Source organism: Athene cunicularia (genome assembly GCF_003259725.1).
Source record: "Athene cunicularia isolate RWA chromosome 2 unlocalized genomic scaffold, athCun1 chr2_part1, whole genome shotgun sequence".
In the NCBI taxonomy this organism is placed as follows: Eukaryota; Metazoa; Chordata; class Aves; order Strigiformes; family Strigidae; genus Athene; species Athene cunicularia.
Genome location: NW_020799095.1, coordinates 5,074,938 through 5,089,243, shown reverse-complemented (window position 1 = coordinate 5,089,243; position 14,306 = coordinate 5,074,938). Strand labels below are relative to the sequence as shown.

Below are 14,306 nucleotides of genomic sequence, written 5' to 3'. Positions count from 1 at the left end.
ATAAGAGACAGCCCCCACCCCCCAAAAATTACATTAATTCATTGAACAGCACACCCCATTAGGAGTAAATGCATATTCCTAGAAAGCTCCATGATGGAGTATAAATGCCTCATTAATATTAGATATATCAACCTGGGAGCAGGAGCAAAGTCAGAGAGAGTAGTGACTGGCAGTACAATGAGTCCACCAGACCCCGTGCAGGGATGTTTCCTTTAATTGCTCAGCCTGCATTCAGATACAGCCCGCTCTCCAAAGGCACCATCTGTGCAGGTTTCCAGTGCCTGGGTCGTACCTCTGCGGCACAGCCCTGGCTGGATTCCCTGGGCTTTTCAGGGCTTTTTGACCAGGGAAAGCATCTGTGGGCAAGCCAGACCCCATTTGACCTCTAAACTGCCTCCCACAAGCTATAAATATTGGTTTCTTCTTGGTATGCTGCAGGAAGAGTTGCCTGTTAAGAAACAGCAATTCCTTGGTCTCCAGCTCTTCTGATCTCCAGAAGTAACTGCTGGGAAACCTGTAATACTGTGCTATGAGCCAAGCCTGGCAAGAGGACTGTGCTGCTTCAAGCTGTTTTGTCCCAGCGCAGAGCTGTGGTAATTCACCTATCTCAGCACTGAGATTTAATGGCACTTTTTCCAAAGAAGAGTAGGAGTTGTTGGAGGGGCAAGGGTGGATGAAGGTCACCAAGTGGGGTGGCTCCAGTTAGTATTGTAAGGGGGACAAACCCATGGGGGGAGCAGAGGTGATAGATGTCCCAGGGGCAGTCCTTGCTCCCTTCCTGCTCCTCCTGGGTAGTGGGGAGCAGAGTGCTTCTCTGTCCTGCCCCTGGGTTGTCCACTAGAGATGCCTTCACCCAGCAGTCTTCTGGAAGGACTCAGATGCTGGCAACAGAGAACATACTGAGATATTGGCAGCTGTTTTTAAAAGCTCTTTCCTTCCAACACCTGGAGAGTACCTCACACAAGTCATATTTCTTTCTTGAGCTCAACCCAAACTTGTACACTTCAGCTTCCTCTGCTCTGGGGTCTCTGAATTCATTAGTCCACTCCGTGCTGAATGAAGCATCTGGGACAATTTCACTCTGTTTCTTTCTACATACATGGCTCCTTCAGGAAGAAGAATTAATGGGCATCTCCTTCAGGGTGAGTAAATTAGGTGACATCTGCACCCATTTCCTCCACCTCATGGACAGGGCATGGAAATTTGTCTTGTTCGAGGATAAGCACACGTTTGGGACATCTGGCCTGCAGCAGTGATAAATTACCATACAAGTGGTGATGGTTCATGTGGGTGCTCAGAGAGCCTGGACACCACTAGTGTCGGTAGGGCTTTCCCACTGGGGTGTGGGGTCTGTTCTGCCCAGGCCCTGGGCAGTTTTGTTTTCTGCCACAGATGAGCTCTTCTTGGGCACTGCAACTGCACTTGGCCATGGTCCTCCCCTATGTAAAGCCTTGTAACAAGGCTTCGGAGGGGAAATTGCTATTCCCTGCCAGAAGATTGGACCCATATGAATATATGACAGAATACATTTCCGTCTTGAGTCTGATATGCCTATCATAACTAAACTTCTGTTGTGTATAAATGTGAAAGTTTCAGTGGAAAATAGCATTGCTCATGTCTAACATCCGTCTCTAATTAACAAAGATAATTTTCTGCAATGTATGTGCGCCTAATCACCATTCTAAGCGATTATTAATACGTACCTAGAGTTAGCAGGAGCCTTGCCACTCACTCATCCAGAGAGACCTTATACCCCAGGGAGGAAAAGCAGGGTAAAGCATCTGAAAGTGTGTTACTGTGCTCTGAACATGTTCCCACCCAGGAATGAGGTTCAGCATGCTGCTTTACCCTGCCAAGTGGGATACAGCTGTGCATGATCTCAGGGCTCACATTTTAAACCAAGATATACATTACCAAGTCAGTGATGAGTGCAAGCGTGCCCAGCGCTTTTTGCCGAGGTGTTTATGTACCTCTTGTGCTGTTTTCTCTGGGACTTAGTGTGATGTCCGTCAGCTCCTACATTCCTCACGAAGCTGGAAATTTCTGTTATCATGCACCCAACAACTCAGACACAGTCTGTTTCTTCCCCTGCTGAACTGACTGCTATCTGTCTCGCAGTTTGCCCTCTTATTAATTCAGCTTTGGCAGGCAACTGAGTGCTTCTTGCTATGGCTGAGGTGCTAAGCCTAGGAAGGGGAATGCATTGTGTTAACTGTTGCCATATCTAACCTGTGTCTGGTTTTAATATGGTGTCAGGGTGCATGAGAAGGTGACTGCTCCGCTCAGAAATGTGGGAAGCATTTGCAGCGAGGTGTGAAACCATGCCAAGACAATAACTGAGAAAGGCTTTATTTCCAGCAGCTTGCGGTGGGTCACAGCACAAATCCATAAGGTTAGGCTATTCCAGGTATGCTGTGTTGGAGTGTCATAGCACCTTATAAATGCTGACTGACATAACATCACAGCCCCAGAGGAAGGAGAGATTTTACAGCCAGGAGCACTGAGCATGGCTCTGAGCCCAAACATGGCACCTCAGTCCCAGGGCTGCCGAGCAGATGAGAGCTCACTCCTGCTTTGTTCACCGATTTTTAACCTGACCTCTGCTGCGAGTGGGGAATGGTGACCCATGCAGCTTAAAGGTGAAGAACACTTTTATTCAGATTCCCATGAAGCAAAACTGTTCATTTTTGCAGAAGCCTAATTAGGATAGGCACCTTGTTTTCTGGAGGGAGAACGTGAGCCCCTCCTGCCACTGTCCCTGGGAAGGTCTACATGCCAATCCCAGTTCCATTCCCCTTCCAGCAGCTTCACCCTTCCATTTATTGACGATTGAAGCACAAACATTTTTCTTACTATTTTTCTCAAAGTGTGCTCCTTTAAGAGAGCAAAGTAAAGATTGATCACTCTCTCTCCCATGCTGATCAGAAACATTTATCTCTCAGTCTGTCTTTCAAACTGTGTCCTACCACTGAGCTTCCAGAGCATGGTCATGAAAGGCTGGCTGAAGGGGTGGCCAACGTGATGATTTGTGTTTCTTTTCATTTTTTGACAAAGTTGTGGTGTGCCTGGCCGCAGTCTTTTGTAATAGTTACTTTGACTCAGATATCAATGTTTCTGGCAAGATGTACTAGCACACCAAATTTCGGAAGACTTCATTTCTGTGTGCAGTGCAACCACAGCACAACTTCCAGGTTGTACAAGCTTGGAAGCCATCAGGAACAAGAATGGTCATTTTAATGGGATGGCCCAGAAAGGTAAAACCAGTCAAGGAAGGTGGTGCCTGGACCATGCTCATTACTTCGGAAAACTTTGTGGGACAGATGAATATTTACCTCCAAGAGCAAATGGGGAAAGCAGTTTTGCTGACAAGTAAAGATCAGGTGCCATTAATTACTTTCCAAAGCGAGTCAAATGATCAACTGAGGCTGGTTCCAAAGCATGGTGAAGTCCAGGAGAGTATTTAAAAGCTCTAGTCTCAGTGAGCATTGGAGCAGGTTTCCCAGGACAGTCCAAGGACAAGCTGGTCCCAGTTACTGCCCTGTTTCTTTATTTATTTCTGCTCAGGAGGTGCTGAGAACTTTCTGTTGATAACCAGCTCACAGTTTACATTTCTCACACCGTGCTTGTGAGTCGCAGTGAGTGACTCGTGAGGGTTTGCAGCCACCTCCACCCTCACAAACATTGCTGCAAACCCCACGGGGAGCTGCTGGGAAATGCACTTGCTCTCCCTCTGGTTCTCCCTCCTCCTCTTCAGCAACACACAGACTGAAAATCCCACCCTCAGTGATTCAGATCAACAGACGGCCCTGTTATTTCTCAGACTGAGAACTCTTAACATTTCCTGCCGACAGCTATTTTGGGAATATTAAGCCCGCATGTTTTGGTGGAAAGTGAATTCAAAGGGCCACAAGAGCAGGGGAATGAGTGAATGAACCCAAGCAACTCAACAACACCAAAAATTTTGTAATGCTTTTTTTAAACACAGAGGGAGCTTTGATACTGCACATGGCAACAAAGACTTTTGTCATGTAAGCTGCTTGGAGTTAATATGAGAGTGTCTCCATTGTGCCGGTGTTCGGTCGCAGGAAGCAAAGCTTGTAGTGGAGCGTGAGATAAAAATATTTTTAAGGCTCATCACTTTTTGACATCTCCACTCCAACACTTCCTCCCCAAAGCAGTGTGTACAGACAGCTCCATCGTGGCTGCTACTTCTGATCTTCAGCCTCACCCAGCAAACACACTTGGAGCACATGTGCTGATGCAAACTATGTGAGGAGGTGGAAGGGCTTACGGTGACAGCCTGAAATCAATGGGGACAGCTCATCTCTTTAAGGTGTGCAAGATCTGGCCTCCAGTGAGCAGTCATTATCTTTCACACTGAAGCACAAAGGAGTTGAATCTGTCTATGAAATTACATTATCCTACAGCAGTGGAAAAAAATCAATGTCCTGTGGTCATGATTATGCAAGTGTTGGGCCATGTTGGAGACCACTACGTGGTTTTGTTTTGATTAAAAGAAGCAGCTGGGTATTCAAGTATTCAATAAAATAAAAATCCTGATTTTCAGCAGAGGTGGTGCATGCACTGGATTAGGATCTCTGTGCCTAATTTGAAAAGTGTGTTTCTTTTGGAAAAAGCACTTTTACATTTTTCTCTTTTTGCTACCTTCTGCCTCAAAATCTCAAGGCAGAGCAGATTTGAACAAGTTACAGGTAACCAGGAACATGTAATGTTTATTCACAGTAAATTTTTTTCCTACAAAAGTTTTTTTGGACCACATTTGCAATATGTTGCATAAAAATTTGCATTTTAGAAGAAGATTCAGCCTTTCTAGGTCTGTGAAGCAAAGATCCTGCCCTGCTAAATATTTCCCTGTAGCTGCAAGAAGACTTAGTGTGGCTCTAGTGCTATAAAGATGCACATGCTGTCTAATCATTTGGGGATTGGGTAGACGGCATCGTTCAGATGGGCGTGTTTGTCCACACAACATAGAAATGCAGTGTGTAGTACAATTACAGGGAATATAATGGAGGGAATGGAGTTCTGGCTTACATCCTTAGGGCGTGGTATGGAGAGCCCAGCACTGTGGGATACCCGCTCAGATGTGCTTGAGGCACAGTCTGCAACTCAAATGTAAAATGAACTAGAGACTGGGCATAAATTTGGTTAAATCCTTCCTGGGAATTTGGCAATGGATTAAGCTTTCCATGAACATAATGCCTAGTCCTCCGTGGTGCTAGCTGAACAATGCTTTCCCTGTGAAACTCAACCCTTCTTGGTTTCATGTCAGTTTGTATTTTCTAGCCCCACCTCAGCTTTCCAAGGGGACCTGGCAGAGAGCAGAGGTGAGAAAGGGAACTTTTCTAGTGAGCCAGTGTCTAATTTCATACTGAAATAATTTGCTTTCAGCAAAAGAGGATGATTATAAGCGACTGACAGCATCATGGTTTCTGCTGAAGTGGACACTGGAGAACTTTTGATTGATAATGTAGATAAAAATAGTAATAAATTATTTTTGTAAAAAGAAGAGAAGGAAGGTTCATGAGACCCTCCTGGACCTGAAGCTGCTATGTGTAATACTTCTTTGCTAGCCAGAAGAGTGGAGTGAGTAGGAAAACAGAAAAAAAAAGTATGTAATAATTTGAATTTGAAAGTGAATTTTGATTTGATTGAGTTCAGCAGTCCTTCTGTGTTTGACTTCTACATTTATTTGTATATTCAAGCTCTACAAGCATGAGGGCTTGCTGAGTGAATTTTAAACAGAGATGCTCATGTACTGACCATCAGTGAATTCTGAATAGTTTATATTCTCGTAAAATTTACACTGTGCTGCTTTGTTACCTAACTCCCCTTACCAGGGAATAGAAAGGGAGATAGATGGATATGGCACATATTGCATATTGTAATTTATAATGGCCTGCTCTACAGAGAGGAAGTTATTTGCTGACATTACTACTGAACATAAATAATGAATAAATTAGAGAATGTTGCAATCTGTTTATAGAGAATTCTCAGACAAAGGTGAAATTCATGAAAAAAATATTAGTTGCAAATGATTTGCTAAGCTCTAGTTCTTACTCCTGTGGGTCTGAGGGACCTTGACTACTCACGAGCTGATAACCTTCAATTCCAGCACGGCAGGCTATAAACTCATCTACATGACTTATAGAATCAGAAGAATTTTAATTTAGTTTATTTACGAATATTCATGCCCTCCATCTCTAGAGTGACCTCAAAGCAGAAGGGGGCTTTAGTTGACAAGAAATCTAGGTCATTCTATTTCTGCCTTTACCTGTCACTGAATCTCATGTGAAGCTTAATTTTTGCATCATGATGGAGTAACAGCAAAAGGCTTAGTCCATGTGAGTCCTAAATTTTGGATGTTAAGGAGGTGAAGCTTATTTGTGCCTCTTGACCCTCAGTACAACATGGGTGGGGTGAAAACAACACTGAAATATTACGTCTAATATAAAGTAGTGGTCATTGCCACCTAGGATAAGGGAGACTTAGATCAATGATCACACAGCCAGGGTAGAAGGAGCAGGCTGCAATCTTCATGGTAAGTGCTGATGTGCTTCTTTGTGTTAACAGGCTGCTGTTAACGTAACTTCTTTTGCAAAAAGTCTTCTGGATAAAGGGCATCTCTGCAAATCAGGAAATGAGAGCTTTATTCTCAGATGTGTCAGAGACTTTAAAAAGCATCATTTTGTCCAGACACTTTAAGACTTAAAGCAGTGGTGTAGGTGCTTAGTTTCCTGTGTTTTCTCCTCATTATGTTTGTGGCACCTAATTATCCCGTGGATATGAATTTTGAAGTGGCCCATGCCCTCTCTCTCCCTATTCCTATTTGAATAAAATAAAGATTATATAATCTCTGCTGATCTCACAGGGATGCTGTGAGGAACCATTATATGGCTTTTTGTCTTAGAAGAGAAGCTATAAAAGTTCATAATGTTTTATTAGCAATGCAGATCAGTCTGGAGTGTCCATAAAGGCTTTTCAAGACATTTTGGATGAAGTGTTTGGAAGGAGTGAGGGCTACCCTGCCCTCAACCCCAAAATTCGGGGAGGTTCATGCAAGAGTAATTGCTTTGTCTTTGAAGCAGTTCCTGTGTCCCTGGGTTTTGGCAACTCTTTTTGGAGCACTGTGGTTTGGGATGGCAAGAAAGAGCAGTCCCTGAGCAGGACAGTTAATGCATTGTTTGTCTCTTGCACACTTGTCTTGTGTGTGTCACAAGAAATTCCCAGAAGTAACTTTCTGAGAGCATGTGAAACACCTCCCACACCTGCTGTTATCTCTGTCAGACTCCCCCTTCCTGCCTGATACACATTATAGCAAATTTGTGACAGGTTCAAGCAGAAATAAAAGAGGAGAAAACTTTACTTTCCAACCTTCAGAGTGTCACCAGTTCAGTTTCTGCCTTGGTTTGGCTTCCTCCTCCTTCCTCCATGGTAGCTTTGCATTATTTCTGTTTCCTCTGCCTGTCTCCCCTCCGTGTGGCCAGGTGTGCCCCTCACCTGGGGCAGTGTTGCTAGAAATGATTCATCTCCAAATGTGGGGATGGCCACAGCTTGTGGCCCCCCCATACTCTGCAGTGCTGCAGCTTGATGGGGCTCATCCTGCCTCAAGCACCCTGGGATGGGAGACATGGGATATCTCAGCTTCAAAGACCAGCATGGAGAAATGGGGAGAAACAGTCCGACAGGGGGAAACAAATCAGATCACTAAATCTTGCCATTCAGTTACCTTAAACCTGCTTGTCTCCCTGTTCTTTTCAAGTCTTGTATATTTTATTTTATTTTATTTTATTTTATTTTATTTTATTTTATTTTATTTTATTTTATTTTATTTTATTTTATTTTATTTTATTTTATTTTATTTTATTTTATTTTATTTTATTTTATTTTTAAAGATCCCCTGTCTGTGACCAGTCTCTAAGGGAGGCACTGGATTCATGTCCTTTTGGTTTTCCCATTTGAGATTGAGCTGAGGTTAGCCAGGGCATAAACTCCTGCCCCAGTTTCAGTGTTTCTTGGTTTGATGCATGCATTTCAGCTTTAAAGTCTTCTTCTGTCCAGCAGCTGTAAACCACCCTCCCTACCTTCACAGGATATTTTGCCCTGAGATTCACATGAACAGAATAAATGGACATTTGCTCGGGTTTCTCATATAGGGGTTTGACAAGACCCATCTCCTGCTTTCTTCCCGCTTTTGTCCTGGTTTTCTTTCCCTGTCTGCCTGACAGGCTCTCCTGTAGGAGCCTGTTGTGATTCCCCCAAATGAATCCTGTTGGGAGAGGTGTCAGAGGAGAGTACCATAACTGAAACAGCACATCAGGGCTGAGCGAATGTAATAACAAGCTGTTCTGCAAATTGTTCCCTAAAAGAAACAAGAAAACAAAATCTGAGGGAGAGTCACTGTTACTATGTTATAGAGATTGTGATTTATCTTGCTATGTTTCACCGCTTTCTTGTTTTTAGCTTTCTAGCTCTGTGCTGTATGAGATAATAGGACTTCAGAAGCATTTAACTATTATCCAGAATATAAAATCTCAGCATGGACTGCTGTGTAAATCATAATCCACTATGATATAATACGTGTCACCTCTTCTCTGGATTAAATCTAACCAGGAAAGGGGATCCTGCCGCGTTTCCTCATCCATCCTGCAAACTGGTGGGAGCAACCAGGACCACTGCGGTGAGCATCCTACTGCTCTTCTTGTTCTTGACAAGGATGACTGGGAAAGGTGGGACCCACTGCAAGCAGCTGCAGTTCTGGTGGGAAAGAGGAAGTACCCCTGTCACCTGCTCTTTTCTCCCTTTTACTTGCTATACTACTTTAAGTAATACCACAGCATGCTGCTGAGTAGTGGCTCCTTGCAACCACCAGCAATATAGCTGTGTATTGTTTGTGAGTGTCGTTGGGGAGATGGGGATGAAGCCTTTGTTCTTACTGCCACATAATGTTGTGTTGCCTAGATCTAGCTCCTGGCCCTGCAGAATCAAGCTGATGCTCTCCTTCACTAAGGAGTTTTGTTCCTTTCCCCAGAAGCCAGTTCCAAAAAGGAAAATTGTTTGATGTTTAGTTCTAGCGGGTGTGGAAGCTTGTTTATAAATTAGCAATCCACACAGCATTATGCAGGTTCAATACTCATTTTTTCAAGTTTACTGAGATTGGAAAATCACGGTGCCATACCTTGCAGCATGCAATCACAGTTCTCGAGTATTTGGATACTCTCCCTTGGAGCGAGCTTGCGGTTGACTGTGTGGATGAAGAGCTCTGTGTGTGCTTTCAGAGAGCACCCCGTCACCAGCTCCTGCTGCACATTCCCATCCGTATGTCAACCATATAAGCAACTCACCCCATCGCAGAGGGCTGAGCTCAGGCCTCCATGAGGTCTGCAGGAGAGCTTCTGCCAGCTCTGCAGCGGTTTGCCAAGGCACACAGTGATAGCAAGGGACCCACCCTTTGCAGGGGCAGCTCTTCAGATGGAGATCATGCCCTGCGTCTTCAGATAGAGTCAGCCCTGCAGAAGCATGCACGAGCAGCTTCTGGGGGGGAGGCAGACAATTATCTTTTTGAAATCAGCAAAAAAGCTTTCACAACCAAATAGAAAGGTTACTGTTTTGGAGGGCAGAGTATAAAGGTACTTAGACCTGTCAAGGAGCACAGAGGTAGTCAGAGTCAACCATGAGTAAAACACATGGTCTTGGGTCCATAGTGTAAGTGGTCCAACACCACTAGTCATATAACAAGCTTGCTTTCTTTCCTCTCACACTTCCACAGCATACTGCATACGAGATACCACTAAAAAGGTGACATGACACAGTATCAGAGCATTTTTTTCCTCCTCCTAGCAAGAATATATAATCATCTCTCTGGGAAGCACGTCTCAGGCTATCTCCAAGAACAATAGATGCTTGTAAGGCATCCAGTGAAGTCAGAATAGCTGGAGGCTGCGAGTCACATAATAACTTTTTGTGCTTGCATAGTGTTTCATTTTCAGACTGATCTGAGTAGGAGACAGGAAATAACCAGATTATTTTTTTTTTTAATTGGCTACTTCTCAAGTTGGTAGGGTTTTTTTTGAAAACCAGGACTTGCCATCTTATTCATCACACTGGTAAAAGCAGGATCGTGCCACAGAAACAAGGGTTGTCTGTGGATGCTTCTGCTCTTCAAAGCAGACCATGGGAGCAGAAGGAGAGTACTGGAAGTTTGGAGGAGGATTTAAACATCACCACACACAGTGTAAGAAGGAAGCAGGACTCTGGAGTGTCTAAATGGTGCCTCAGCTTGTACGTGGGAGTGGAGACCGCAGCACCCCATTGTGCCTGCTGCTGGGCTGTGGGTGCCAGTGCCGGGGGTGCTGCTGCCTGCAGTATGCAGTGAAAAGGGATGACATGCACCACGTACCCACTAGTCAATGAGCAGAGAGCAGCAAGGCTTCAGGTGTGGGGTGTAAAGGTACTCTAGTCTCCTCCCATAAATATTGCAAGATCACTACGGGTGCTAGGGACAAAGAAGAAAAAGCTGTCACAGAAACTCATGGGATGCAATGCTTCTTTATTAGGACTGGATTCATTGAAAGGGGGGCCCTAATATTTAAGATACATTTTGCTACCTATCTGTGACAGTAAATCCAGGTTTCACTTAGCCTTGCTTGGGAAACGAGATGGTGTTACTATTCATCATTCAGGCTGGGATGAGGTCCCTAACGTACTGTGTTCTTCCCAACAGTGTGGACAAAATCACAACAGACTCTAAATAAGTGTTATTATATGTTGCTCCTAATTATGTGTTGTGTAGACTTGGATTTGAGGAGGATTTTGAGGAGGCTGAAAGCTTATCTGTGTTTGCTTTTTCCCTAAAAACCATTTAAAAAAAATTTCATTAAGTTGTATAGAAACAGTTCACAATGTACTTGTGCTACTTGCTGGTGAGGGCTTTCAGCATTCCCTGGGAAAGGTTATTTATGATCGTCTGAATTACCAAGATTCAGTGTGCGGAGGAGGAAATGGACTTTGTTTAATTCCAGGCTCTCTTCTCTGACTGTGTGACTGTTACCCATATTCTGAGCAGCTGCCTTGTGCTACCAGGCAGAGGGGAGGCAGTGCAATAAGACACAGCTTTGACTGGAGGGCATGTAGCTAAAGTTATGGCATTTAAATCAATACTTGGGTTGTACATTTTCCTTTACAGGGTTTAAATTGCAGCTTTCAACAGAAGCTAGGTATCTATGTACGTGCTTTGGTGTAAGGCCGTAGATGCTGTATTCTACTTGCTTGATATATTTAGTTGAAGTATATGGTGCTACTAGTATCAAGAAAAATTCTTATCAGCAAATCATTTATTTCACTGTCAGAAAAAACACTTCAGCAAATATTTTCAGGGAATAAAAAAAGAAAAGAACAAATTAATTCAATGGACTTAGTAGTAACATTTTCAACCCAGAGATTTCCCTTTTGCAGTTTCTGTGATTTGACAGATTCTTTGAAAATTGGAGGAATCATTAATAAAGAAAACCCCTTTTAACTCCTTCTTCTGCCTTCCCTCCATTGCATTCTTATATGCATCTTTACGTGCATACTCGCCATCCAAGTGTGAGGACACACACTTGGGATAGGAGAGTGTTGAGCTCCAGTGCCTTCTTCCTCTGATTTGTAGTTTTGGAAGGGCCCTTCACTATTGAGCTTTAGGGTATTTTTGGGTATCGACTCTCTTTTCTGTCAAAATTCTTTCACTAAGTTTAAAAATACTTGAGTATGCAGAGCAAAAGATACTTGAATATTTGGACCAAAACCTGACACTCAGCTACCCTTGCTATATAAGTACCCAATTATTATCACCTTGTCTGAGCTGATGAATATTTACCCTTTTCAGTCTTATTCCCTTCTTTGCTGTTTGAAATTTCTCCCTTCTCTGTCTCTCTCCCACAACTAATTTATAGTTCTGTGCCAAAAAAGAAGCAAAAAGCTGCACTCTATCTTGAGTGTTTTAGTTCATCTTGCGTCCACTCCATCCCATAAAGTAACCCTACATTTCCCACCTACCTCACTGGAGCCTGACCTTCTTCCAAGCTTCTTGCACAAGAGCTAACCCATGCCTGAACCTCTTCTCCAGGCTTTCTTAATGTGGCTTTTAACTCTTTCCTGAGTCAAAAATCAAACACCCGAGGATGCCTGTGCTCTGGGTCACCTCTCCATAGTGGTACTGACCTTGTTCCCTGTGTGTCTTTTCGCAGAGCTTACAGCATCTTGCAGAAAGTGTGGATGGGGCTTTTTATGCTTCTTCGGCTCATTTCCCTTGCTGTTGGAGTGGTTCGGTAATCTCCACCGATATTGCAGGGGAAGGCCTGGGCCACTGGGTTATGGAGGAAGAAGGGGGCAGTCCTTTGACCACCTGCACCCTCCTCAGCATCAAGAGTAACCATGAGGCTAGATGGGAAATGAGTCCTGCACTGCCCTTTTCTTTTCCTCTCATGAAAGATGTGGGGAAACAAAATGTTTTGGGTTGAAGAAAACATTTCTTTGGCTCAAAATAGTTTATTTTTTCCTTGCTGAAAAAAGGGGAAAAATGGTTTTGGACAACTCAGACTGATTTTTTTCTCCTTTTTTTGGTTCTGGCCACCTAACTGAAAATATCCATTATTTCCACAGTCACAGGCACACTGCCAAACTCCTGCTCCTCATGACTAGTGCTCCAGTATAACTTTATGGATTTGTTATCACAGCAGATTCAGCCTCTGCTGTTTGGCTTCTGTAAACAGTGTTTTGCTCTTCTTCATGGTTCCTCACACCTCCTCAGAGCACTGTGTTAACTGCACCACTCCCTGTCCATCTTCACATCTGCTACCTGAGGTTAAAGGCACTTGACCCAGCCACAACACAGGCACTCCTCTTTCTGTTGGAGCTGCGCTCTTCTTAGTCTTTGTGCTTGTTCTTTGTGTTGTCCAGGGTGTAATTCAGCTATTGCCACTATGCCCCAAATAGCTAAATCACTTATATTTCTTACAGCTGACACAGAGGCTAAAGTACTTCATGCTATTAACCAACTCTGTGTTTAGCCTAGTAGGTCGTTAGGCTATCCCTGCCATTAAGGCTGCCTGTTCATGAAAGTGCACAACTGGAGTGTACTTGGCTCTACTTCCCTGTGTGCAAAACTGGAATGGAGTAGCTGGGATTGAGCATGGCATATATTGTGACAAATTCAGATGTTAGCACACACTTCTGTCCAGTTTGCTGCCAGTAGGAAAAGTATGACATACTAGAAAGGGAGCAGAACACGATGCAGATGTGGGACACCGTCCTCAAATGCTCAAACAGCGACTGGATCTTTCAAGACTTAGAGTAAACTCTCTTTCCTTGGGAGCTGAAGGAATGTATTTTCCCCATTTCTCCACATTTCCTTTAATGTGCTATAAAGGGAAGAGCAAAGCCATCAGGGCAGGTTCCAGCATTTGGAGGTTATCCAGACTATAAACCTTGCGGATTTTGTGCCTACAGCTGGATTGGTGCACAATTATTTCCTCCCAGATCAGGGATGGCCTGACATCTCCAGACTTGTCCTTGGTGTTTAGGACTATTTCTGCCATTTTTAGATTGCTATAACTTCAATTTGCCATAGGTTTTGGACTGCATATGACCCACTCAGGATTTGGGAACTGAGTTCCTCAGCCACAACCAAGGAACTGGACCGTGATCTCCTGATGAAAAAAACCTACATGTTTTCTAAACCAGCACACATTTATTGTTCAAATTCATTGCTTCTGTTGTTTAGAAGTCAAGATGAAGTTTGACTGCAAGCTCAGTAGTATGGTTGGTGACACATCATCCATGCCACACATGTCACTAAAAATACCATTTCTGCCACAAGAATTAACCATGAGGTAATGTATGTTTTTCAGAGTTTTTGTTCATACTACACTTTAATGCATAATGGAGGGGTTTTTATTCATTAGATAATAGATACTTCAGGTAATGAAAATTCATTCTGTGTAGCAGAAATACCAAGAAGTGGCTTCTTATAACTGTTCAAGGGCTCAAAAGTGGATACTTGTATGCTTTCATGTTTGATTCTTGTTCCACATCACTTCAGAAGCATAATTTTTGTTGACAGAAAATTGGCCAGGCTTAATAAAGCAAGGTATTGCTATATCAGCTTCTGGGTTCTTTCTAATGTGTTGTCATTTTAGGAGCTAATTGACTTCATAGGCAAGATACATTGGGACCAAATTTTCAAAGGCTTATGGCTCTGTGAAAAGATAATCCACAGGAAACTTTTTTTTTTTTTTTTTAAATACTAG

The 14,306-nt window shown here is 43.4% G+C and overlaps 1 long non-coding RNA gene across 1 annotated transcript in view; it reads left to right on the top strand.

Moving 5' to 3' along the window:
• Positions 1–12,517, top strand: part of LOC113476804 — a 23,834-nt gene extending 11,317 nt beyond the window's left edge. Inside the window, exons 2-3 of the long non-coding RNA XR_003397786.1 lie at positions 8,632–8,698; positions 12,246–12,517. This is a non-coding gene — a long non-coding RNA (uncharacterized LOC113476804). The remainder of the gene's footprint in view (positions 1–8,631; positions 8,699–12,245) is intronic.
• The last annotated feature ends 1,789 nt before the right edge of the window (positions 12,518–14,306 follow it).